This window comes from Sus scrofa, chromosome 1 (assembly GCF_000003025.6).
Source record: "Sus scrofa isolate TJ Tabasco breed Duroc chromosome 1, Sscrofa11.1, whole genome shotgun sequence".
In the NCBI taxonomy this organism is placed as follows: domain Eukaryota; kingdom Metazoa; phylum Chordata; class Mammalia; order Artiodactyla; family Suidae; genus Sus; species Sus scrofa.
This window is the reverse complement of record NC_010443.5, coordinates 107,146,777-107,170,760: the sequence shown is the minus strand read 5'-3', so window position 1 is coordinate 107,170,760 and position 23,984 is coordinate 107,146,777. Positions and strand designations below refer to the sequence as shown.

At 48.8% G+C, this 23,984-nt stretch overlaps 1 protein-coding gene across 1 annotated transcript in view; it reads left to right on the top strand.

Annotated features, from left to right (window-relative positions):
* ANKDD1A (ankyrin repeat and death domain containing 1A) overlaps positions 1-23,984 on the top strand; it is a 90,013-nt gene that overhangs the window by 14,724 nt on the left and 51,305 nt on the right. Inside the window, exons 2-4 of the mRNA XM_013992888.2 lie at positions 2,240-2,328; positions 16,166-16,833; positions 20,392-20,489. The gene's annotated coding sequence lies outside the window, so the exon portion shown is untranslated. The remainder of the gene's footprint in view (positions 1-2,239; positions 2,329-16,165; positions 16,834-20,391; positions 20,490-23,984) is intronic.

The following is a 23,984-nucleotide window of genomic DNA, read 5'->3' as shown; positions in this document are numbered from 1 at the left end:
TTTGTCTGTGTTCTCTTCTAGGAGTTTTAAGGTGTCACATCTTATGTTTAAGTCTTTAAGCTGTTTCGAGTTTATTTCTGTACATGGTTTGAGGGTACAATATCTGCTGTTTTTAGCATGGACTAAATAAAATGCTAAATGAGAAAACATTTATGGTACAAGGTCACAATGATCATCTGCTCACTCACGCTAAGATATAGGTGGCTGAAAACGCCTCAAGGATGACTATTCTCAGTGGTCTTGGTATTGAAGTCGGGGATGGAGTTAGGTTGAAAGACTGACCTTCTCCTTCAGTAGTGAGCTCTCCCTACCTGGGGAAATAGCACAGGTTCAGAGTCAGATCGAATCCTGGCTCTTCCCTCACTTAGGTCTGACCTTGGGCAAGACAGTTTCACTTCTCTGAGACTCAGTTTATCCCCCGTTAAGTGGAGATATTATCAGGATCAACTTTCGGTGTTGTGAAGATTCAATAAAATCCTATGTGATGAGCACTTGGCCCAGAGCTTTGGGGGGAAACTCCCCCTGAAAAATGTTTATTGATGAGTATGATCCTGATTGTTCAGGATTCAAATCCTAGTGAGTAAATGGGCTGTGAGTCATTAAGGCAGGCTGGGCCAACCCAAGGGCTGGTGTAGTGGGGAGGCTGAAGGAAGATGGGGCCCATCCCCACCCCCACCATAAGAAGAATGCTAACCAGATGTTCCTCGTGTTGGCCTTTGGAGCACACTGAACTTCCCTGATGGCCAATCCCTGTGGGATTGACTCCAGACTGCAGAGTCTGCTGGCCAGGCCCTTGTGCGGCTCTGCATCCTCCCGCAGTCCCCTGGGTCCAGCAAGTTGCCAGGCCTGATGCTCAGCTGCTTGGAATTGGCTTCTAGGCCGGGCCTGGAGAACCATGGGAGAGGGTGCAGGAGTGGAGTTGCCTCTGTGAGGAGGCCCAGAGTCTCCCTCCTTCCTGGATGGCTCCTCGGATAATGAGCAAGGCTGAAACGGGTAGAGAAAGAGAAGAGTGGGAACCAGGACCCAAAATGCGGAGCTAAAACCAAGAAAGGAAGAGGCATCCTTAGACTGACTCTGGGTGCCCCAGTGATGCAGCTCAGGCTTGTGAGCGTCCTCAGGCTGTCCTTCCTCCTGCCTGCTTCCCTCCCCAGAGGCCAGCAACTCAGCGTGAGCTCCTCCATCTCACATCCCCTGGCTGGCATGACCTCAGATGCACTGCCTCCTCCACATACACGACCGGGAGCCTGAGCTGCACGGCCAGGACTGGACGGGTGACAGCATGGGGTGGGAGCACGTACCCATGAGTCACCCTGGTGTTTGCCAGCAGAGGCCCACACTCATTGCCTCTGACCAAGAGGTGTCAAGGACTGTTTCTAAAGCTTCAGCCATTCGTGCATTACTTTTCAGAGTTTTGCTACCTAAACGATTATCCATTTAATATTTTTCAACTCCTTTCAGAGCTGAGCCTAGTCCCAAGCAATAATATTTGTGAATTAACAAGTTCGATTTATGTTTTCCTGATCTATATTTGGATCAATATATTGTTTAAGGAAAATCCCCAAGGAGTTCTCTTGTGGCACAGCAGGTTAAGGATCCGGTGTTGTCACCGCAGCAGCTCAGCTTGCTGCTGTGGCACAGATTCAGTCTCTGGGCAGGGGACGTTCCACATGCCGTGGGCACAGTCAAAAGAAATCCCCCAAACAATTTACTCAGTATCATCTAAACTCACTGTGGATTATGTTTAAAAATTCATTTTGAGTTCCCTTTGTGGCGCAGTGGAAATGAATCTGACTAGGAACAATGAGGCTTTGGGTTCCATCCCTGGCCTCACTCAGTGTTAAGGATCAGGAGTTGTCGTGAGCTGTGGTGTAGGTCACAGAGGCGGCTCGGATCTGGCATTGCTGTGGCTGTGGTGTAGGCTGGCAGCTGTAGCTCCAGTCTGACCTCTAGCCTGGGAAACTCCATATGCTGCGAGTGCAGCCCTAAAAAACAAAAAAAAGAAAAAAAAATTCATCTTGTGGTCTGTTTTGGGAAACTAGTGGAAAGAAAAAGATTTGGTGGTCATACCCTAGGTCTCAGCTGCGTGAGCTGGAGAAAGCCACTTAACCTCTCTGGGCTTCAGTTTCCTCACCTATAAAATGGAGATCCTCCCTTCTACAGCTGTCCTGAGCATGGAACTAAGTGACGGTAAGTTTCCTCCTCCACTTAGAATCCCACCCCCTCCCCCAATTCTTTGCAGGATAACTCCGGCAGAAAGCCTGGTCTCTCCAGCCCTCTCTGTAAGCATGAGGAGCCACACATTCCATCTCTACCTGTGTCCAGAAAGAGGTGAGTGTTTCCTTGGCACCTGTCCTGGAGAATCTCAGGGGAAGTGCTTCCTGACACCTATCCCAAGGGCACATGCTGCAATGTCAGCTCTGGCTTTTGTGTTTCACCTCAGTGGAAGTGAGACCTAGGGACCCTGCTCCATGGAGGGGCTGATGACATGAAAAGGCTTGTGAGAAGCTGGGTGCATCCTGGCACTGTCATAGACTCACTGTGTGCCTTGAGCAAGACACTGGCCCTCTCTGCACATGCCCCCTCTGTAAAATGCGGGAGCAGGGCTTGGCCTGCCTCTCCTCCATGTACCCTCCCCCACCCACAGCGGATGTGGCGTGTGGAAGGGGCAGGGACTCCTGCCCTTTCCTACTGAGGAACTGATCTGTTTCTCTTCTGGTTGAGGATGTGGGAACTGAGCAGAGTGGTGATAGGAGTGGAGAGGAAGTTGCTGATGAGGGTGGGCGACTGTGCCTCAAAGCTATTTCCCCTCCCCCACCAAAATCCTCCTTGTCCCCTTCCCCATCAACCACAGGGAAGAGTCTAGGTGTTTCCAAGGATGGTCTGGGAAGACTTAGGTCATTGTGAGGTCAGGGGCATCCCTGGTGGGATATCAGACTGTGCGTGGTGTCTCCCTCTGAAGAGAGTCCTCCATTTTTTATTTTTACTTTATTACTCAATGTGAAGAGTGTCCTCTAAATACTAGTCTGTCTCCCAAAAATGAGGGTGGGAGTATTCAGAGATCACCTAGTTTAAATTCTTCATCTTGCTTCTACAGAAAGAGAAACTGGAGTTCCTGTCATGGCTCAGTGGTTAACTAACCTGACTAGTATCCATGAGGATGCGGGTTCGATCCCTGACTTTCCTTAGTGGGTCAAAGATCCAGCATTGCCATGAGCTGTGGTGTAGGTCACAGACACGGCTCGGATCCAGTGTTGCTGTGGCTGTGGTGTAGGTTGGCAGCTGCAGCTCCAATTCAACTCCTGACCTGGGAACCTCCGTATGCCGAGGGTGCAGCCCTAAAAAGATAAAAAAAAAAAAAAGGAAACTGAGGCCCAGAGAGGTGTTGTTTAGGGTCATGCAATAACTTGGCAGCAGAGTCCTGCCCTCTGCTCTCATCCTTCCTGCCCTGCCTTCACACCTCTCCTCCCCAAGACTCAATGACCCTCTCAGGGAGTTTTAGGGCTTCTATAAAAAATGCTCCATTTGATTTTTAACAGGAAGCGTGGGCTTTTTCGCTCTGAGTTGAGAACCACAGGTGCTATACACACACACACACACACACACACACAGAAGCACATATGCCCCCACATACATACTCTCATACCCCCCAGGTTTGTATATAGCTGCGTGCACACACACAAAACCACTTGCTGGTACTTGCTGGCATTTAGGCAGACAGATGAGACACACCTGTGCACTTCTCTCGAGGTGCCAGGAAATGCCCAATCAGGGGCTCCTATTTGGTCCTCTGTGACCTGCCTTACATTTCTGTAATGGAAGGTGGAGTTGGGGGGGGTGGAGTTGAGACAAGGGGATCAGACCAGGCTTTACTGGGTAGCAAAGGCCTCTGGGCCTCAGGCTGGGTCCATAGCTGATGCCCATTAGTCCTGGGCCTGGAGGGGCTGCTCATAATCCACAGGGTCGACTTAGAGGGAAACCACCAAATGTGCCAGTGAGGCTAAAGAACCTAAGAGAGGTTAACCTACTTGTCCACACTAGCCCAACATGTAAATGGTAAAGCCTAGATTAGAACCCAGGTCTGTTTGACCAAGAGCCCAGGTTCCCGGTCTCACAGGCATGCCTTTCTTCATGTCAAAGCCTCTAATCCAGGCAGAAAATGTCACAGAACTTCTCACGGACAAAATAAAGGAAACAATATTACTGGAGTCTAGGTGGTGTTGAGGGGAACCTGGTTGATGATGCTTAAGAATGAATGAGATTTTTATTATTAGCAGCCTGGAGGGGTCAGGGAAGGGCATTTGTAGTGAGGGAACAGCTTGTGGTATAAGAAGGTGCAAAGGGGAGTTCCTATTGGGGCTGATCTGGTTAAGAACCCAACATCACAGTCTCTTTGAAGATGCAGGTTCCATCCTTGGTCTCGATCAGTGGGTTAAGGATCTGGTGTTGCTGCAAGTTGAGGCATAGGTCACAGAGGTTGCTGTGGCTGTGGTGTAGGCTGGCAGCTGCAGCTCTGATTCAACCCCTAGGCCGGGAACTTCCATATGCTGCAGGTGCAGCTGTAAGGGGGAAAAAAGAAGCTGCAAGGGGCAGGGCAGGATATGGTGGCAATGGAGCAGGGGGCAAGTCACCAGAGAGATGCATGGTCAGAACTCTGGGTTGGGGCTGGAGAATTGACATGGCACTGGAAGACTCCTGAGTGCCAGACAAAGGCATCTGGGTGCCAGATGTCCTGGCAGGTGCTTCAGGAGGGTTATGCCTCCATCAGTCCTGTGTTCCAGAGGCTCGCTTTGACTCTAGGATGAAGGATGGTAGTGAGTGGCTACAAGGAGGAGAAGCTGAGAAAGGAAGTGTCTGGCAGAGGTCGTGGGCATTGAACCAGACCTGAGATAGTGGGATGGAGAGTAGGGTGGGTGGGAGAAGAGAGCCTGAGAACAGAAAGGGAAAGGGAGGATCATGCTGTCACCAGGCAGAGGTTCTGAGACTACCAGGTTACACTGGCCTGGAAAGCTTCAGGCCATCTCCACCCAGACTCCCTATTGTTTCCAGTTTTTGCCCACCTCATCGACCCTCTCCAGGGTGAGGGAAGCAGGAGGGACACAATCACCACCCCCTGAAGGAAGGGCAGGATTTTTTCCTTTCTCTACAAGCTAAGGAGAGCTGAAGGGACAACCACAGGGCAGAGACACTGGCTCCACCCACGGTGGATGAGGGACCTGCCCCTACAAATGGCTGCTGGTGCCTCTGGAAAGTCAGGTGGGGTTCCTGTTTTTACTGCCCTCACTTCCAGTGATGCATCTGTACAGTTACTGCTTCAACACCAGGTCTGGTGTGGTCCTGCTGACTGGCCAAGTCTGGTCACATGCCCTGCCTTAGCTGTAAGGGAGGCTGGGAAAGGGAATACCTGGTATACTTAGCCTCAGGAATGGCAACTGGGCTCTTCCTCATGAGTGAAAAATACTGCACACATAGAAAGGGTTTCAGCTGCTGGGTGGCCAACATGAATGGCAGACATCTAATATGCTACCTTATGGGGGTATTGGTGAGAATTAAATGATTTATTCCACTATAAGTGTTTAGCAAAGCATCTAGTACAAAGAATAGGTTCAGGAGTTCCTGTGTGATGCAATGGGTTAAGGATCCCACAGTTGTCATTGCAGTGGCTGAGGTCCCTACTGTGGCACGGGTTCGATCCCTGGCCCAGGAACTGCCATGGGTGGCGCACCCACCCCCCAAAAAGAGAACATGTTCAGTAAATGTTAGCTATCACTCCATTAAACTATAAGCTCCAGGGGGGCAGGAATTGGGCCTCTTTCTTGCTCTCCACCACATCTCTAATGCCTAGCATGGTGCCTAGCATGTAGCAAGAGCTTGAGAAATGTTTGCTAAATGAATGTCTTGCTCCTCAAAGCTGTGCTCTGACCAGCCTTTCACTCCTCCTCTTTTCCTCTTTGCCCTGGCTGTGGCCATGGCATTATCCAAGCAGGAGGCACGTGCCAGGGCAGAAAGAACCCTGTGGCAGGAGTCAGGTGCCCACAACTCAGCTCTACCATCAGCTCACTGTGTGAGATGGGCAAGTCACCTCCCCTCCCTCCGTCTGGGTTTCCACACCTGCAAAATGGGTACAACTGCAGCTGCTCTGCCCCACATCTCTGGGGTGAGGGACAAATAAGAAAATGTGAGAAGCTGATTGCAAAGCCACAAAAAGCCTTCTGCACCAGGGCTGATGAGGAAGCTGCTGCTGAAGCCTTCCACTGAGAAGTGTCAAGACCCCACCTCAGAGGACCCGCTTTTGAAGAGGGGCCGTGGGGAATGCGTGTGGGGAAATGGCCTTCCTCTTCCCTTGGTGGAAAGGCTGGGTGCTCATGCATTTGTGAACTGAAGCTATTTTTATGTAGCACAACTGTGATTATGACAGGGCCACTTCCTGAAGGGGAAGGGTGGGGAGTAGACCTGACTCATCAGTGGGGCAGTCAGGCGACACAGCTGACAAGGCTGCCGTGAAAATCAGTCCTATCCCCCCACATGGCTCCTGCCTTCCGCCATTCCCAGGCGGATGTGCCAAAGCAGGCAGCAGGGTGGACAACCGCTCCAGGAAGAACTAGGTCAGTCACTGGGTTCAGGGCCCGTCAATCATTGCTGATCTTCCAATGACCTGTGGGCCATCAGCGTCCCTGGGCGGGAACCTGAGGACCCATTGGAAAGAGCTGGAATAGAGGATGGAAACATGCCTGACACATCCTTCCCACCCTCTGCAGGGCTGCCCAGCTGGGCTTGAAGTTTCATGTAGGGTTTATTGGGCGCCGATTGTGTGTCCACAGTGTGGTTAGGGGCTGTATGTCGCCCTTCTCCTTGAATTCTTCCAACACCTTCCCCCTCGGGGACTTGCCTCCATTTGATAGATAGGCGCGCGGAGGCTCCGTGGGCATGTGATTGACTCAGCGCCTCAGCACTGCTGCCTGTGAGTCCTGGGCTGAGGGAGCCAACAGGAAGGGTGGTTATTTTCTTTACTGGAAAGACGGGGAAAGGCTTCCCAGAGAAGGTGAGATTTGAGCCGGACTCTAAACAATGAGCAGGATTTAGCTCTCTTGGGGGGCAGGGAGAAGGGAGGGCATGTGATGCAGAGGGATACCGCATGGACAAAGGCATGGAGGTGTGACAGTGCGGGACTTGTTTTGGGGGGGGGGTCTCAGGTAACTCTAGGTGGCTGGGGAGAGGCAGGGGCGGTGGGGGCATTAGGGGAGGGCCTTCCATGCCAGGTTAGAGGCTTTGGGCTCTTTGGGGTTCCTGCAGCGCCGTGCAGGCCCTCTGCATCCTCCCGGAAGTGTGGTCATGCACACAGAGGGGAGGGGAGCCCAGCGGGAGGAAGGGCAGGGGGTGCTGTCAGGCCCAGAGGAAACCAGGTAGGTTTCCTGTCCTAGAGCCTGAGCTCAGGCAGCGGCAGGCCTGGGCCTTGCAGGGCTGCTTTGCTGCCATCAGAACCTTGGCGCCTGGCCCCCCTGAGTTCCTCAGGCCCCCCTTGCTCTGCCCTTCTCTGAGCACCCCCTCTGTGCTAGTGCCTTTGCATATAATATCCCCGTAAATGCTCACAGCCACCTGCAAGGTATCACCCTTATTTCATGGGGAAGGAAACGGGTTTAGAGAGGTTAGGGGACCTGCATAGGTCACACGGCTCCTCTGGCTGACCTTGTGGGGCCTCCACCATCATCTTTCAACAAAAAAGGATCCATTCTAAGGCCTGCTTTCAGTCAGAGGAACAATAGCCTTCTTCCCTCAGTGAAAAGGGGACTCTGGGGCCAAACCCAACTGTAACTCATCTGCCTCTCAGGCACCCTCAGCACAGACTCAGATGTTAAATCTACAGAACCCCTTAGAGATCATTTTGTCCACTCTGCATATTGCAGAGGAAGAAAGGAAGAGACTTACTTGGTGTCCCACAAATGGCCCTAGAGGTGATTGGCCAGCTTCTTTTGAACCAGAATCTCTCACTGAGGCTCTAGCCCAGCTTCGAAGTTGATCAATGAGGGACAAGTAGATTAGAGTACAGGGCCTGAGGGTGTGATGGCTTGTGGGACCGGGAGTGGCTTGGGGCTTCTTGGAGGTCAGAGCCAAAATGCACTCAGCCCTTTCATCCCACTTGGAGCACTTCAGACAGATGCCTTTCCTCAGGATACTTAACTGCCATCTTCCTGAAGAGTGCAGGAAGATGCAGTTTTGGTGACATTGAGGTGACTCTGCCCCCTAGAGTTGTGCGGTGCACAATTTAACTGTGAGTGGCTTCCCTGCCCTGGACATAGAGTAAGGTCTCTGGCAACTCTCCCCATTTCTCTCTCCCCTCCCTCTCTTCTTCTCTCACCCTTTCCCACAGAGTCAGGGACCAGGGGGCCATGTTCCACCAGGGTGTGAAAGGAAACGAAGGACAGAGACACGGGGGTTGGGTTGGGGGGAGGAAGGAGAGTCTGGAGGGCTGCAGAGGGAAAGGACAGGACTCATTTCTGCTCTCAGAAACCAAAACCAAAAGTCCTGGCAGGAGTCAATATGAAAGGCAATCTGTAGCAAGATGCTGAGGTTGCAAAGCTGCCCTGAGGGAGCATAGCCTCCCGTGGTGTAGCATCTGTGTGGACGTGCACACACCCACAAAGCTGGGGCAGCTGGCAGCTGTGTGCCTGCAATAATGGGGACCCTGTTTCCTCAAGTCAAGCTCAGGACAAGTAAAAGATGAATTTGTGTGAACCATCTGACCGTGAGAGGTCATTTAGGTGCCATGATACTGGATTCTTTGGGGCCCATGATGGTTTCTTCAACAGTGGGACAGAATGTTTGAAACTTGGACTATATTTAAAAATTCAGATTGTATAGTTACCATTTCTTGTGACCTTTATGATTCAATGAGCCAGTCAGGTACCAGGAACCCAGGTGTCGCCCAGCCACGGAGGTTCCTGGTTCCTTTATGTAGGGAGGGACGCTGTTCCCAGAGCGCTGTGGCTTTTGACTCCATAATGGGCAGCCCTTTGGTGGCTTGTGTTTATGCGATCTTTGTATGTCCCTTTATGACAGGAGTCTCCCCGCCCCTTGAGGGTGCTCAGAGAGTAAGCTCCTGGCTTCTCCATTTGTGGGCTGACACCGACTCCATGCTGGCCTCACAGAGGCAGGGAAGAGGACACCTGCGGGGGAGCGCACAGGGGACTCTGGTTCCACCATTGCCCAGCCCTGAGGCCTTGGACAGATTCCATTCTTCTGTGAACCTTGGTTTCTTCATCCAGAGATGGGGATGACTTAAAGAGCTGACTTTTCCTGAGCACATACTGTGGGTGAGGCACTGTGTTAAGCATATTGCAAGCAGTGACTTATTCAGAAAGTCCTTACAAGGGCCACCAATGCATGAGGGACACCAGGAGGTCAGCTGAGAAAGTGGAGGCCTGGAGAAGTTAAGTGACTCTCCAAGGTCATGTGCATGTGAGTGGCAGAGTTTGTATCCCAGAACCCACTCTTCTAAACATCCCTCTGTCCTCCAGCAGGCCTGTGAAGATAGGCCTATGGAGAGTTCAGCATGAAAATGGCTCAGGGAGGAGTTCCCTTCATGGCGCAGTGGTTAACGAATCCGACTAGGAACCATGAGGTTGCGGGTTTGGTCCCTGCCCTTGCTCAGTGGGTTAAGGATCCGGTGTTGCTGTAAGCTGTGGTGTAGGTTGCAGACGCGGCTCGGATCTCGCGTTGCTGTGGCTCAGGCGTAGGCCGGAGACTACAGCTCCGATTGGACCCCTAGCCCCTGGGAACCTCCATATGCCGCGGAAGCGGCCCAAGAAATAGCAAAAAGACAAAAAAAAAAAAAAAAAAAAAAAAAAAAAAAAAAAAAAAAAAAGAAAATGGCTCAGGGAAAGTGCTGGATGGTGGTGCTGTTATCAGTGGAGTCCAGGCCCCGCTGGCCCAGAAGGTGCTCAGCTGACTTCAGGGGCTGGGGCAGGGAGAGTCCAGCCAAGGGACCCCACAGGATGCTGTGGGAGGAGGCCCTCCAAGCCAGGATTCAGAAAATCCACAGCCAGCAGGAAGGGCAAAGGCTCAGGGCCCTGAGGAAGGAGGCTGGGCCACCCCTGAGCAGGATCTTTACTCTCACCTCAGATGCCCCCACTGAGTGCCGGAGCCCGAGAGGAAGCCGGCCGAGCCAGTGGTAGAAGAAGAAGCAGGTCGCATTCAGTCTGGCTGACCCACAGAACCCAGGTTGAAGAGAGTGGGTCTGCAGGTGCCCCAGAAAGCAGGTCACCAACACGGCAACAGTCAGCTCGCTCCCTGGGGCTGCCTCCGGGGACCTGGCTTAGCCTCCCCCCCAGTGCCCCAGGGACTTAATCCACTCTTGACCCTGAACCAGGGACCAGCAGAGAGATGGCCCCAAACAGAGGGGCTATGGCTGACTCAAGGATCTCTCTTGGCCAAGGCTGGTAGACCTCTGGGCCCGCCAGAGGAAAGATGAGTCTGCAGCATCCAGCCCCAGGGGCTGGATATGAGGGATGGTATATGAGGGCAGGCTGAGTAGACACAGGGAAGCCACAAGAAACCCAGCAGCCCTGCTACATCCAACAGGCTCAAACCCTACCTAGATGCACCTTTGCCTCCTTTCTCTCACACTCCACATCCAATCTTTTAGCAAACCCCGTCGGCTCCTTCGTTCCCCACTGCCACCCGAGGACATTGTCTCTCCCTCGGGATACTGCAACAGCCCCTCATAGCCTCCCTATTTCTGCTCGTGGCCCCTGCAATCTGTTCTCAACACAGCAGGGTGATAGTGCTAAAGATACATAACTCCTCAGTTTGAAGCACTCCAGTGTCCCCCCCTTCCCAACACATTTCACTCTGATGCCATTTCCTGCTGCTCGCCCCCCACCCCCCCACTCAGCTCCACTCCAGCCTTTCTTTGGAAAGATCAAGCCTACCATCCTATCTCTAGTCCTTTGCATGGGAAGTTCCCTCTGCCCGGGACTCTCTTCCCTAGGATGTCTGCATGGCCTGATATTCAGTCTGCTCACTGGCACTTTTCTCAGTGTTCCAGCAGAATGCAGCACTCAAATTAGGATTATTCCAGACTGTTTGCAAAGGTGTGGATGGGATGTAAGAAAACCCCAAGGGAGAGTGCTGTGCCCAGGCCCAGGAGCAAGGGGCACCTTTGCTACTCCCAGGCCTGAGGGAAAGGGAAAGAAGTGGCTGCAGGAACCAGGAAAGAGAGCCTCCCAGGAGAAGGCCACCTGGCCAGAGCTGTGACCCCACAGGGAGGGAGCCAGGGGAATAAACCCCTCCTCCTGCTTCATGCCAGCCCTGCATGGACTCCCTGTTGCTAAACCAGGCTGGAGGGCAAATGGATGTTCCCCAGTAATGTCTCAGTTCCTCTGCCTCAGCCCCCAAGTCTTCTTCCTTTGCTGTTTTCTTCCAGTGTACTTATCTCCCAGCATATTTACATATTCACTCTGGTTATTTTCATTGTTCATTTCATGTATTCATTTCAATGAAATAACTCTGGTTATTTCATCCCAAGCTTTAGGAGGGCAGGAATTTTGATCTCTTTTATTCTCTACCATATCTCAAGAACACTGACTGGTACATCATAAGCATCAGTAAATTATCCCTGAAAAAATGAATGCCTACTCAGGCTTCCTGGGCAACTGCAGGAAGGTCTTTGGGTCCTTTGGGTCCTGCCTGGGGAAGGAGTGGGTGAAGAATGCTCAGATCAGAGAGAAGCCAGTGGAAACTGGCTAGGTTGGAAGGCAATCCCAAAGGCCTGTGCTCAGAGCAGCCTCCTGTATCTGTGGTTCCCAGAACGTGTTCCTGCCTCTCCCCAAGGCTGTGATGTTGAGACCATAGGATTGTCCTTGGCAAAGGCATTGCTGTGCTTGGTCTCCTGAACAAGGCGCCACTCTGTGAAATCTCCTGCCTTGTGAATCAGCTCTTTGAGGGCACATCTGGCCCCACTCCTAGGCCTCTAAGGAATGTTTCCTTCAAGGAGGAGTTTATCCTTCAGTGGAAGTCTAGGAGTTGTGGGCCTCTGGTGGCCAGACCTCAGGTTCCCAGGGACAGCCTTGCTGGGCTCTTGGGCGCCCTCTCGATAGGTACCTGGAGTGCTGGGGCCTCCTCTCTATGGCACTGCCACCCCCTCAGAAAGCCTCAATGTCCTACAGAAGAGAGGACCCCTAAACAAGGTGACTTCAAGCCCTGCCCTCCAGCTGTAAAGTTGTGCATTTTCTTTATGGGGTCTGTCAGCTGAAAGCTATTTCAATTCAAACACCAATAGGTTTGGGGAATGAGCTTTGGAAAATGATATTAATCTTCTTCTGGAAAAATAAACATTTGGAACAAGCAGGAAAATTCTGAAAAAGGAAAGGAATGCTCCACACAAAACCCAGAGGTCTCAAAAGATTGATAATTCAAACATGCAAAAAAATTGAAAAACCTGAGTGGAGAGAATTATAAAAAACCACATCATGAGATCCCGTCATGGTGCAGCAGAAATGAATCCGACTAGTAACCATGAGGTTTTGGGTTCAATCCCTGGCCTCACTCAGTGGGTTAAGGATCCGGAGTTGCCATGAGCTGTGGTGTAGGTCGCAGACAAAGCTCAGATCTGGCGTTGCTGTGGCTGTGGCATAGGCCGGTGGCTACAGCTCCTATTTGACCCTCGCCTGGGAACTTCCATATGCAGTAAAAAAGCAAAAAAAAAAATAAATAAATAAAACACCAAAAAACACAACAACAACCAAGTGAAAGGCTGTAGTGTATGGAGTTCCCTTGTGGTACAGCAGGTTAAGGATCCAGCATTGTCACTGTAGTGGCTCAGGTAGCAGCTGTGATGTGGGTTTTTATTTTTATTTTATTTTTTAAATTTTTGTCTTTTTGCCATTTCTTGGGCCGCCTCCCACGGCATAGGGAGTTTCCCAGGCTAGGGGTCTAATCGGAGCTGTAGCCGCCGGCCTACGCTAGAGACACAGCAATGCGGGATCCGAGCCGCGTCTGCAACCTACACCACAGCTCACAGCAACGCCCGATCCTTAACCCACTGAGCAAGGCCAGGGATTGAACCCGAAACCTCATGGTTCCTAGTCGGATTTGTTAACCACTGAGCCACAATAGGAACTCCAGTGATGCGGGTTTGATCCCTGGCCCGGGGAACCTCCACGTTCCTCAGGCACAACCAAGAAAAAGAGGCCATACGCACCAGGAAAACTATTTGTCACATAATGTCAGATAAAGAGCTAATCTCCTTAATCACATTTCAGAAATCAGTATGAAAAAAAAAAGGCAAACAAATTTTAAAATGGGCAAAGTATTTTCATAAGGAAAATATTTATGAAAAAGAAAATTCATAAGGAAAAAAACACATTTTTTTTTCCTTCAGGGCTGCACCCATGGCATATGGAAGTTCCTGGGCTAGGAGTTGGAGTTTGCAACTATCTTCTGGAATCAAAGACTCTGACTCTGCAATTCATCTGTGTGACTCTGGGGAAATTGTTTAATTTCTCTCTATACCGCAATGTCCTCATCTGTAAAATGGGAATGGTAAACATAGTACCTATTTCAAATGGCTGTTGTGACAAATGAGTTAAAAGGACAAGCCTGGTATGTATCTGTGCCATATGTACTTTGAAGATGTAAAGAGTTTGGAATTTAAATTGGGTTGGACTAGACTGTTAATATCCTAAAGGGACTACATAGCAAAGGATGTGCTGGATTGCCAGCCTGGGACAGGGAAGGGAAAGTCAATAAATCAAGGCTTGAAGGCAGTGGTGGGAGAATGTTTTTAAAAAGTGGACTCACCCTATAGTTCCCATTCTGCATCTTGCTATCTTTTGGAAAGTCTTCCTACCTCAGCATCCACAGACCCACTCAGTTCTTTTTACAGCTGCTTAGCATTGCATTGTGTGGCTGCACCTCAATTTATTTCACCATCCTCTCTTGATGGACTCTTGGGTGGGTTCCAGTTCTTTGCTATAGTTACAGATAATACTGCAGCCGACATCCTTGCACATTTATCTCTGCCCTCTCACTGCTGTTACTTCTGTGGTGTAGATTCTTAGGGATGGAGTTGTTGAGCATAATGTATATGTACATGAAAAATCATTGGGAGTTCCTTTGTGGCACAGTGAGTTAGGGACCTGACATTGTCATTGCGGTGGCTAGAGTCACTGCTAGGCATGGGTTCTGTCCCTGGCCTGGGAACTTCCATATGCTGCAGGTGTAGCCAAAAAAAAAAAAAAGAAAAGAAAATATTTCTGATAGCTCTTGTCAAGTTTTTTCAATACCTGGTCCCATTTCCCCCTCCACTGCTTTCATTTCCATAACTTTACTGTTTGTACATGTTTATTTTTTTTAGATTAACTTTGGTATCATTTTTTAGGGTATTATCAGGCCTCATTTTTGAATGAATTCACCATGCATACCTTTCAAAGTTCACAGACTGGCAGGATTTGGAGTGGGGATAGCAGTGTCATCGGGGACAGTAGCTTTAAACAGTTATCCCCATCGAGGCCAGGACGAGCAACAAAGGCTAGACTATGGGCCCTGGGAATTCCCGGGATTTTGGATCTGGGGCAATCTGGGAAGCCTCCACAGAGGAGGTGTCCTGCCTAGCCTTTGCATTAAGTAGTATTCTCACAGTAGCCCTTGGCATCACCTTTTAGATGAGGTACCTGAGGCCTGGAGAATGAAGATCTTGTCTAGTTCCATCTTCCAAGCCTCTTAAGAGCCTTTTCCTTTTCTCTTTGCTGTGCTTCATCTCTCCCTGCAGCCTCCTGCTTCACATATTGTGGCACTCTGGCTGGGCTGGCAGAGCCCTAGGCTTTGGGCGGCCTCCACACAGAGGCCTAGGATCTGGATCCCACTGTCCAGGTAGACTGGGCCTTCACAGCAGGCTAGCCCCTGCCCCTTCCCTGGGGCCCAGACCACACGAAGCTGCCTCACTTACCAACCCAGGAATGCCAGGTCATCCTGCCCCATCCCTTTTATAGGCAGACACCTCTTTCAGAAATTAAGCCTTTAGGAGTTCCTAAAGGCTCAGCAGAAATGAACCAGACAAGTATATGTGAGGATGTGGGTTTGATCTCTGGACTTGCTCAATGGGTTAAAGATCTGGCATTGCTGAGAACTGTGGTGTAGGTGGCAGATGTGGCTCGGATCTGGTGTTGCTCTGGCTGTGGCATAGGCTGGCAGCTGCAGCTCCAATTGAACTCCTAGCCTGGGAACTTCCATATGCTGCAAATGCAGCCCTAAAAAGCAAAAAAAAAAAAGAAGAAAGAAAAAGAAATTAGGCCTTTAGAAGTTCTTTAGGGTTAAGCATTTGACTTCTACATTTTTTATTTTTATATTATTTATTTATTTATTTGGCTTTCTGGAAATTCCCACAGCTGCTAGGACAATGGCTCCTTAACCCACTGGGCCACAGAGGATCCCCCCCATTCTACATTTATTTTTATTTTTGCTTTCTTTTAAGGGCTGCACCCATGGCATATGGAGGTTCCCAGGCTAGGGGTCGAATGGGAACTACAGCTGCCAGCCTATGCCACAGCCACAGCAATGTAGGGTCTGAGTGGTGTCTGCAGCCTACACCACAGCTCACCGCAACACCGGATCCTCATCCTCAACCCACTGAGCGAGGCCAGGGATTGAACCCTCATCCTCATGGATACACGACAGATTCATTTCCACTGCACCACAATGGGAACTCCCATTTTACATTTTTTTTTAAATGCATTTTACTGGAGTTCCCATTGTGGCTCAGCAGTAACAAACCCGACTGGTCTCCATGAGGATGCAGTTTCCATCTGGCCTTGCTCCATGGGTTATGGATAGGGTGTTGCCTTGAGCTGTGGTATGGGTAGCAGCTGAAGCTCAGATCCAGCATGGCTGTGGGTAGGCAGGCAGCTGCAGCTCCGATTTGACCCCCTAGCTTGGGAACTTCCATATGCTGCAGGTGCAGCCCTGAAAAAAGCACTACTATGACAGGAATCAATGATAATTCCCAAACATTGTGTGAATAAAGTTATTCTCTCTTTCCCCTCAGGTTTGGAAGGGCCTGAGGCCCTCGGGAGGTTCTTGGCGAAGTAGGGGGGGTTCTTTGGAGTGGGGATTAACCTGGCAGTTAACCCCACATTACTAACATCCCCTCCACAACTCTTTCTCCCTCACCCAGCCCTCACCCAGGTCCTTAGCCTGGAGTTCAAGGACCTGCACCGGTAATTCTACAGAAAGCCTCAGAGCAGCAGGAAGCACAGAGTGGAGGATCCAGCAGGGAAAGCCTCTTCCTTCACCAGAGGACTTAGCCAACCTCAGGTCAGGCAACACTCTGTATCCTCCAGTCTCTCCTGGAGGCCCTCTGCCCTTCGACCTGCTAGTGATGGGTACAGATTGCTTGTGTGCACACTTGAGAGAATTAGGTACTTAGCGCCTGCGGTTCTTCACTGGCTCTGGCTCCCCCGCGAGTAGACCACAGGAACTGCAGTCGAGCCAAACCGGCTCCGCCCACTCCCGGCAGAGTTCCGGGAGGAGGAGCAACTTCGACAAACTCCTCCGCCAATCGCTCTATAATGCACTTGTGGGCCTCCTCCGCTGCGGTGTACTCGGCGTAATCGCATGCGCTGGGTTTCCCTCAAGTAACTTTCCTTGCTGACGACAGAGTTGCTCTCTAAAGTTGGGGTGTCCCAGTAGACGCTGGCCCGAAAGCCGTTCTCGGGCCTCATCGGCGGCTGCAGCCCCATCCGAAATGCAGCACTGGGTGAGACACCCCGTGCTCTGGAGACCGCAGAGCTCGCCCTTGGAGAAGAACCGCTGGATTTCACTTTGAACTCTCTCCTGCTTGCGGTGCGTCTCTGGGCGAGTCATAACCTCTCTGAACTTCACTTATCTCCTCTGTAAAATGGAGCTTAGATATGCTAGCACTTGCATCGTAGGGTTGTGAGAAGACTCAATGGAACAGTCCAAGGGGCACGAGGAGAGCAAGATAACAATTACCATTCACTGTGTGCCCCTGGGGGGATTGCTCTAGGCATTTTCAAATGACCCTCTGAAAAGGTCTCCTCCACAGAAGAAGAAATTGAAGGAAGAAATTGAGATGTAGTGATTTTCCCAGACGCAGAGCTGGGACTCACTCCAGTAGACCTGCGTACACAGTGCCAGGAAGTGTGGGTGGGAGTCTAAGGTTCGTGAGTTTAGGGGACGCTCAGACACCTGAAAAATATCCATCCCTTTCTCCCTTTGGTCGTTAATCAGAATTTCTTCCTCTGACGGATTGTTCATCCCTTCTTAATATAATGCTTTTGTGGGCAGAGACCTAAAAGATCATCCATGCGTATTTCCTTATGAAGAGAGAGAGAGACTTGTGTAGGGTCACAGGGCTGGACGGTTTAGAACTGGACTGGAGCTCAGTTCTGTGCCTGTGCTCCTGCTCCTCCACCCACCCTTCTGCCGTGGGGGAGCAATGTTAGCATGCTCCTTCCCACTGGCAATCAAACAGCACACTTAGTGCAGGGTCCTCTCCAGGGGCTGCACACTGGTGACTCCTGACCCCACTTGCCCAGGACCTTCTATCACTCTCTTCCTCCCTTTTCCAGACACTCCCACCCTCTCCACCCTCACAGGGCTAATTCTCCAAGTAGAGAGGAAACCAGTGCAACCTCTGGCTACCAAGTACTGGCACAAGATAACCAATAATTTACCACTGTGTGTGCTTATGTGCATGTGTGTGCATCTTTTTTCTTTTATTAGAAAGGGGCTAACATAATATAAATAGCAAGTCATTGCCAGTGGCATCTTTGGGTAGATGAATTGTGGGTATTTTTTTCCCTTGTCTGTATTTTTTTTTCCTTTGGCTATGCCCACAGCATACCAAAGTTCCTGGGCCAGGGATCGAACCCTAGCCCCAGCAGTAACCCTAGCCATGGCAGTAAAAACACTGAGTCCTTAACTACTAGGTTACCATCCTTGTCTGCATTTTAAATTTTCTCTAGCGATGAACAAACATTATTAAGATAAGAAATAAGTCTTATTTAAAAGTTGTTTTAAAATTCTCTTAAGGGGTGTTCCCTTTTTGGCTCAGCAGGTTATGAACCCAGCTAGTATCCATAAGGATGTGGATTAGATCCCTGACCTTGCTCAGTGGGTTAAGGATCTCAAGTTGCCATGAGCTGTGGTGTAGGTTGCAGATGTGGCTCAGATCCCTCATTGCTGTGGCTGTGATGTAGGCTAGCAACTGCAGTTCCAATTTGACCCCTAGCCTGGGAACGTCCATATGCCTCGGGTGCGGTCATAAGAAGAAAAAAATTCTCTTAAGTCCAGCAATCATAAAAATGAACTAGAGATAAGAACAGTTTTTTTTTTTTTTGCTTGAAAAAATGTTTTTTTCAAACATAAAGATAACCAACTTTGCCCATAATGATAGCGATGCGAATTAAAATTACACCGAGCTAGCACTTCTCACCTATCAGATTGGCAAATATCCAAGTTTGTCATCAAGTTCTTTTGGGGAGGCTGCGAAGAAAGAAGTTCTTTTCTTTTCTTTTCCTTGTTTTTTTTTTTTGGTTGCACCAGTAGCATGTGGAATCAAATTCGAGCCCCAGCTGCAGCAATGCCGGATCCTTAACCTGTTTTATACATTGCTGATGGGAGTGTGAAACAGTATAGAGCCTACATAGGGCATGTGGCAATAACTAGCAAAATCTAGAAATCTACATCTTTGACCCAGAAATCTACTTCTGGAGTTCCCGTGGTGGCGCAGTGGTTAACGAATCCGACTAGGAACCATGAGGTTGCGGGTTCGATCCCTGCCCTTGCTCAGTGGGTTAAAGATCCGGCGTTGCCGTGAGCTGTGGTGTAGGTTGCAGACGCGGCTCGGATCCCGCGTTGCTGTGGCTCTGGCGTAGGCCAGTGGCTACAGCTCCGATTCGACCCCTAGCCTGGGAACCTCCATATGCCGCGAGAGCGGCCCAAGAAATGGCAAAAAGACAAAAAAAAAAAAAAAAGAAATCTACTTCTAAGAATAGATCCTATAGATGTGATGGTAAAAATGCTGAAAGATCCTTGTATGAGGCCACTCACTGCAACTCTGTTGTAGTAGCAAAAGACCAAAAACAGGACAAATATCCATCAGCAGGAACTGGTTGAATAAGCCACACACTAGAGGACTCTGAGGCTGCAAAACGAATAAGAGCTCATACTACCACAGGGAGATGGCTGAGATGAGTGGTTCTATGACCAAAGCAGGGTGGGTGTCAAGCACAGGCAAATCTCTAGAGTCACAAAGTAGATTAGTGGTTGCCTGGGGTTGCTGGGGGGATAGGAAGATGGGAGGGGAGTGAGAGCTATAGGTATGGGTTTTTTTTTGGGGGGGTGATGAAAATGTTCTAAAATTTACTGGTGATGATTACACAACTCCGAGTAATACTAAAAACCATTGAATTGCACACTCAAATGAATGAACTGTACAATATATAACATTTCTCAACAAAGCTGTTACTAAAAGAGGGCAAGGTAAGAAAAGTGTGTATAATATGCTACTGTAGGAAAGGAAGAAAAAATATGTATACCTATATATGATTGATTGAATTAAACAATAAAAGGGTAAGCAACAACAAAAAAGATTATTGTGTCAGGATTCAGTTGGCGAGCAGAATCACTTTGAGGTTTTGGGATGGAGGCTTTATGATAGTTATTCACTTTGCACAATTGTGGAAGGAGCTGGGAAAGACAGTGACCAGAAGGGGAGTTAGAACATCGGAGAAGTTCGCTAGCCCATCTGAGACACCAGATTGGTCCAGCTGTTGAAATGGAACCACAGAGAAGCTGTGGGAGGTCTATGGGAAGCTGTTTCCTCTGGGTCTGCTGCTGAGCATCTGTGGTGACCTGGGCCACTGTTGGTCAGCTGGGGTCATCAGTTGGGAATAAAAGCTGGATATGGAGTGAAGGAGAGTGAGAACAAGGTGGAAAGTGAAGTTTTTTTTTTTTGTTTTTTTTTTTTGTTTTTTTAGGGCCACTCCCTCAACATATGGAGGTTCCCAGGCTAGGGTTCAAATCAGAGCTGCAGCTGCCAGCCTATGCCACAGCCACAGCAATGCAGGATCTGAGCTGCGTCTGCGACCTACACCACAGCTCACGGCAACACCAAATCCTTAACCCACTGGGCGAGGCCAGGGATTGAACACACGTCCTCATGGATGCTAGTCGGGTTTGTATTTCAGCTCCTATTGAACCCCTAGCCTGGAAACCTTCATATGCTGTGGGTGTGGCTATAAAAAAAAATCGAAGAAGTCACTGCTGTCCTTATATATGAAAGTTGAGAAGAGAGTAAATCCTAAGTGTTTTTAATCACAAGAAAAAAATAATTTTTTCCATCTTTAAAATTTTAATTTGTTTTTTTGGCCATAGCACCTGGAAATTCCTGGCAGTGATCAAACCTGCACCACAGCAGTAACCAGAGCCACAGCAGTGACAATACAAGATCCTTAACCCCCTGCACCACAGTGGTAACTCTCTTGGCTATTTTTTTTTTTTTAATGTATCTGTATGAGATGATGGACGTTCACTAAACTTATTGTAATCATTTCATGATGTATGCAAGTCACATCATTATGCTGTATACCTTAAACTTATACAGTGCTACTGTGTGTCAATTATATCTCAATAAACCTGGAAGAAAAAAATCTTTCTTAAAAAATTATTCTTTTTTTTTGCTTTTGCTTTTTAGGGCCCCACTTACGGCATATGGAAGGTCCCAGGCTAGGGTTGAATTGGAGCTACAGCTGCTAGCCTACACCACAGCCACAGCAACTTGGGATCTGAGCCACATCTGTGACCTACACCACAACTCATAGCCATGCCAGATCCTTAACCCACTGAGCAAGGCCAAGGATCAAACCTGCATCCGCATGGATCCTAGTCAGGTTCGTTAACCGCTGAGCCATGAAGGGAACGCCTTAAAAGATTATTCTTAAAAAGCGAAATGAAACAAATAAACCTGTGCCTGTTGAGTTGATAGTATAACCACACAGAGAGGAACTATTCCAAGTGACAGTAGTGTGACTATACAGTTGTCCCTTGGTATTGGCGACAGATTGGTTCCAGGACCCCTGATACCAAAATCTGCAGATGTTCAAGTTCTTTAGATAGAGTGGCAAGTTTTGCATATAGCCTATGCATATCCTCCTATATACCTTAAATTATTTCTAGATTACTTATAGTACCTAATACAATGTAATGCTATGTAACTAGTTGCTGGTATGTGGCAAATTCATATTCCTTTCCCCAAATATTTTCCATGTGGTGTTGATGGACTCCTGGATGGATGTGGATCCTGCAGATACCAAGGGCTGACTGTATGCCCCTAGTGGGATATAACCAAACCAGGAGACAAACTTTAAAAACACTTAAACAGTTTTCAGGAATCATATTATTGGTTATTGTGTTGAAATTATTATTCTAAAACTCTTGTGAGTTGGTTACAGGGTAAAGTGAATGAGGAATTATGTTGGATTTCCAACATGAGAGAAAGAAAATACAGATGTAATTTTGATCATGTTAGGTAAAACCCTGTCGTCTTTAATTTGAGTTGATACTCAGTCATGAGTTGGAACTTGCAATGATCAGAAAATGAACAAATGAGCAAATATTTCCTAGCTCTATCCACTGAGAAGTTTTTTTTTTTTTTTAGGGCCACACCTGAGGCATAGGGAAGTTCCCAGGCTAGGGTTTGAATTGGAGCTGCAGCTGCTGGCCTACAACCACAGCCACAGCAATGTGGGATCTGAGCCACATCCATGACCTACACCACAGCTCACAACCATGCTACATCCCTGACCCACTGATCAAGGCCAGGGATCGAACCCACATCCTCATGGAGACTATGTCAGGTCCTTAACCCTCTCAGCCATACTGGGAACTCCTATAATCCCTATGTTTACCAATTTATTATGAACGAATATAACCCAGGAACAGCCAGAGGGAAGGGGTGCACAGGGCAAGTATGGGGAGGGTGTGGAGCTTCTGTGTCCACTCTGGGGAATTGCTGTCTCAGAATTGCCACCTGTTCACCAACCTGGAAGCTCTCTGAACTCCTTCTTTTGGATTTTTATGGAGGCTTCATTATGTAGGAATTATTGAATAAATAATTGATCATTGGTGACTGATTCAACCTCCAACCCCTCTCCCCTCCCCAGAGGTTGGGGTTGTGGGGGGTGAAAGAGGACTGAAAGTTCTGTCTAATTAGTATTTGTTCCCCAGGCAACCAGCCCCCATCCTAGGTCACCTAGAGGCTTCCCAAATCACTGGTTAACATAACAAAAGTCACCTTTCTCTCCTCCTCTCTGTACAAGTTTTGGAGGGTTTTGGAGCCCTGTTCCAGGATTGGGGTCAGAGACCAAATGTATGTTTCTTATTCTAAATCACAATATCACACTGGTTTAAAAAGTGGATTTAGGGAGTTCCCTTTGTGGCTCAGTGGTTAACGAACCCAACTAGGATCCATGAGGTTGCGGGTTCGATCCCTGGCCTTGCTCAGTGGGTTAAAGATCCTGCATTGCTGTGAGCTGTGGTGTAGGTTGCAGTTGCAGCTCCGATCCCTTGTTGCTGTGGCTGTGGTTGTGGCTGGCAGCTGTAGCTCCAATTCGACTCCTAGCCTAGGAACCTCCATACGCCGCAAGTGCGGCCCTAAAAAGCAACCCCCCCCCCAAAAAAAAAACCAGAAAAAGAATCTGGTGTTGCCATGAGCTGTGGTGTAGGTTGCAGATGCACGGCTTGGATCCTGTGTTGCTGTGGCTGTGGCATAGGCCAGCAGCTGCACTAGCCTGGGAACTTCCATATGCCACATATTTGGCCCTAAAACAAGTAAAAAAAATAAATAAAAAGTGGATTTAGGAAATCATCATTGGCTACTAACATCACACAAAAAGAGGTAAGACGTTGTGTACTTTCTGATGGAAATACACACCACTTCTATTTATGAAAGGAACCTCTCCAAAACTCTAAACCTTTTGAATCATCTGCCAGTTTATAGGAAACACGGGAGGCAGCAGAACATGTTAAAAGACATCAAAGAGAAGTCGTCAGCAAAATATAGACTGTGGGAGTCTCTACAGTATAAATAAATTGTGACAAGGAGGGAGGGAAGGAGAGAGAGAGAGGAAGAGAAAGAGAGGAGTGAAATGTTAAGAGACAAATCAGCCAAATTCAATGTGCAGAGCTTATTGGAATTCTGGTTCAAATACACTGTAGTACAAGTACATACACACGTGACAATTGGGGAAGTTTGAACACTAAGTAGTTGATTATGTGAAGGAATTACTGTTAATTTTTAGGTGTGCATTTTGGTTATGTTTTTATTTTTATTATGTCTTTTTCTTTGCTTTTTAGGGCCAAACTCATGGCATATGGAGGTTCCCAGGCTAGGGGTCTAATCGGAGCTACAGCTGCTGGCCTACGCCACAACCGCAGCAACATAGGATCCGAGCTGCATCTGCGACCTACACCACAGCTCACAGCAACACGGGATCCTTAACCCACTGAGCAAGGCCAGGGATCGAACCTGTAACCTCATGGTTCCTAGTCGGATTTGGTTCTGATGTGCCACAACGGGAACTCCTTTTGGTTATGTTTTTAAATGAGGTTTTGACTCAGAGAGATACAGACTGACATTTATGGATACAATGATATCTATGAATTTGCTTCAAAATAATTCAAGAGGAGGAGGAAGTTGGCCATGGATTGGCTTTTTTTGTTTGTTTTTTTTTGGTGTTTTTTTTGGCCACCCCTCCAGAGCAGATGGAAGCTCCCCAGTTAGGGACTGAATCAGAGCTGCCGTTGCAGTCTATGCTGCAGCTGCATCAATGCTGGATCTTTTAACCCCCTGTGCCAGGCCGGGGGTTGAACTCATGCCTCTGTAGCAACCTGAGCCGCTGTAGTTGGATTCTTATCCCCCTGAACCACAACGAGGACTCGACTCCTCTCCCCTTTTTTCCCATGGATTG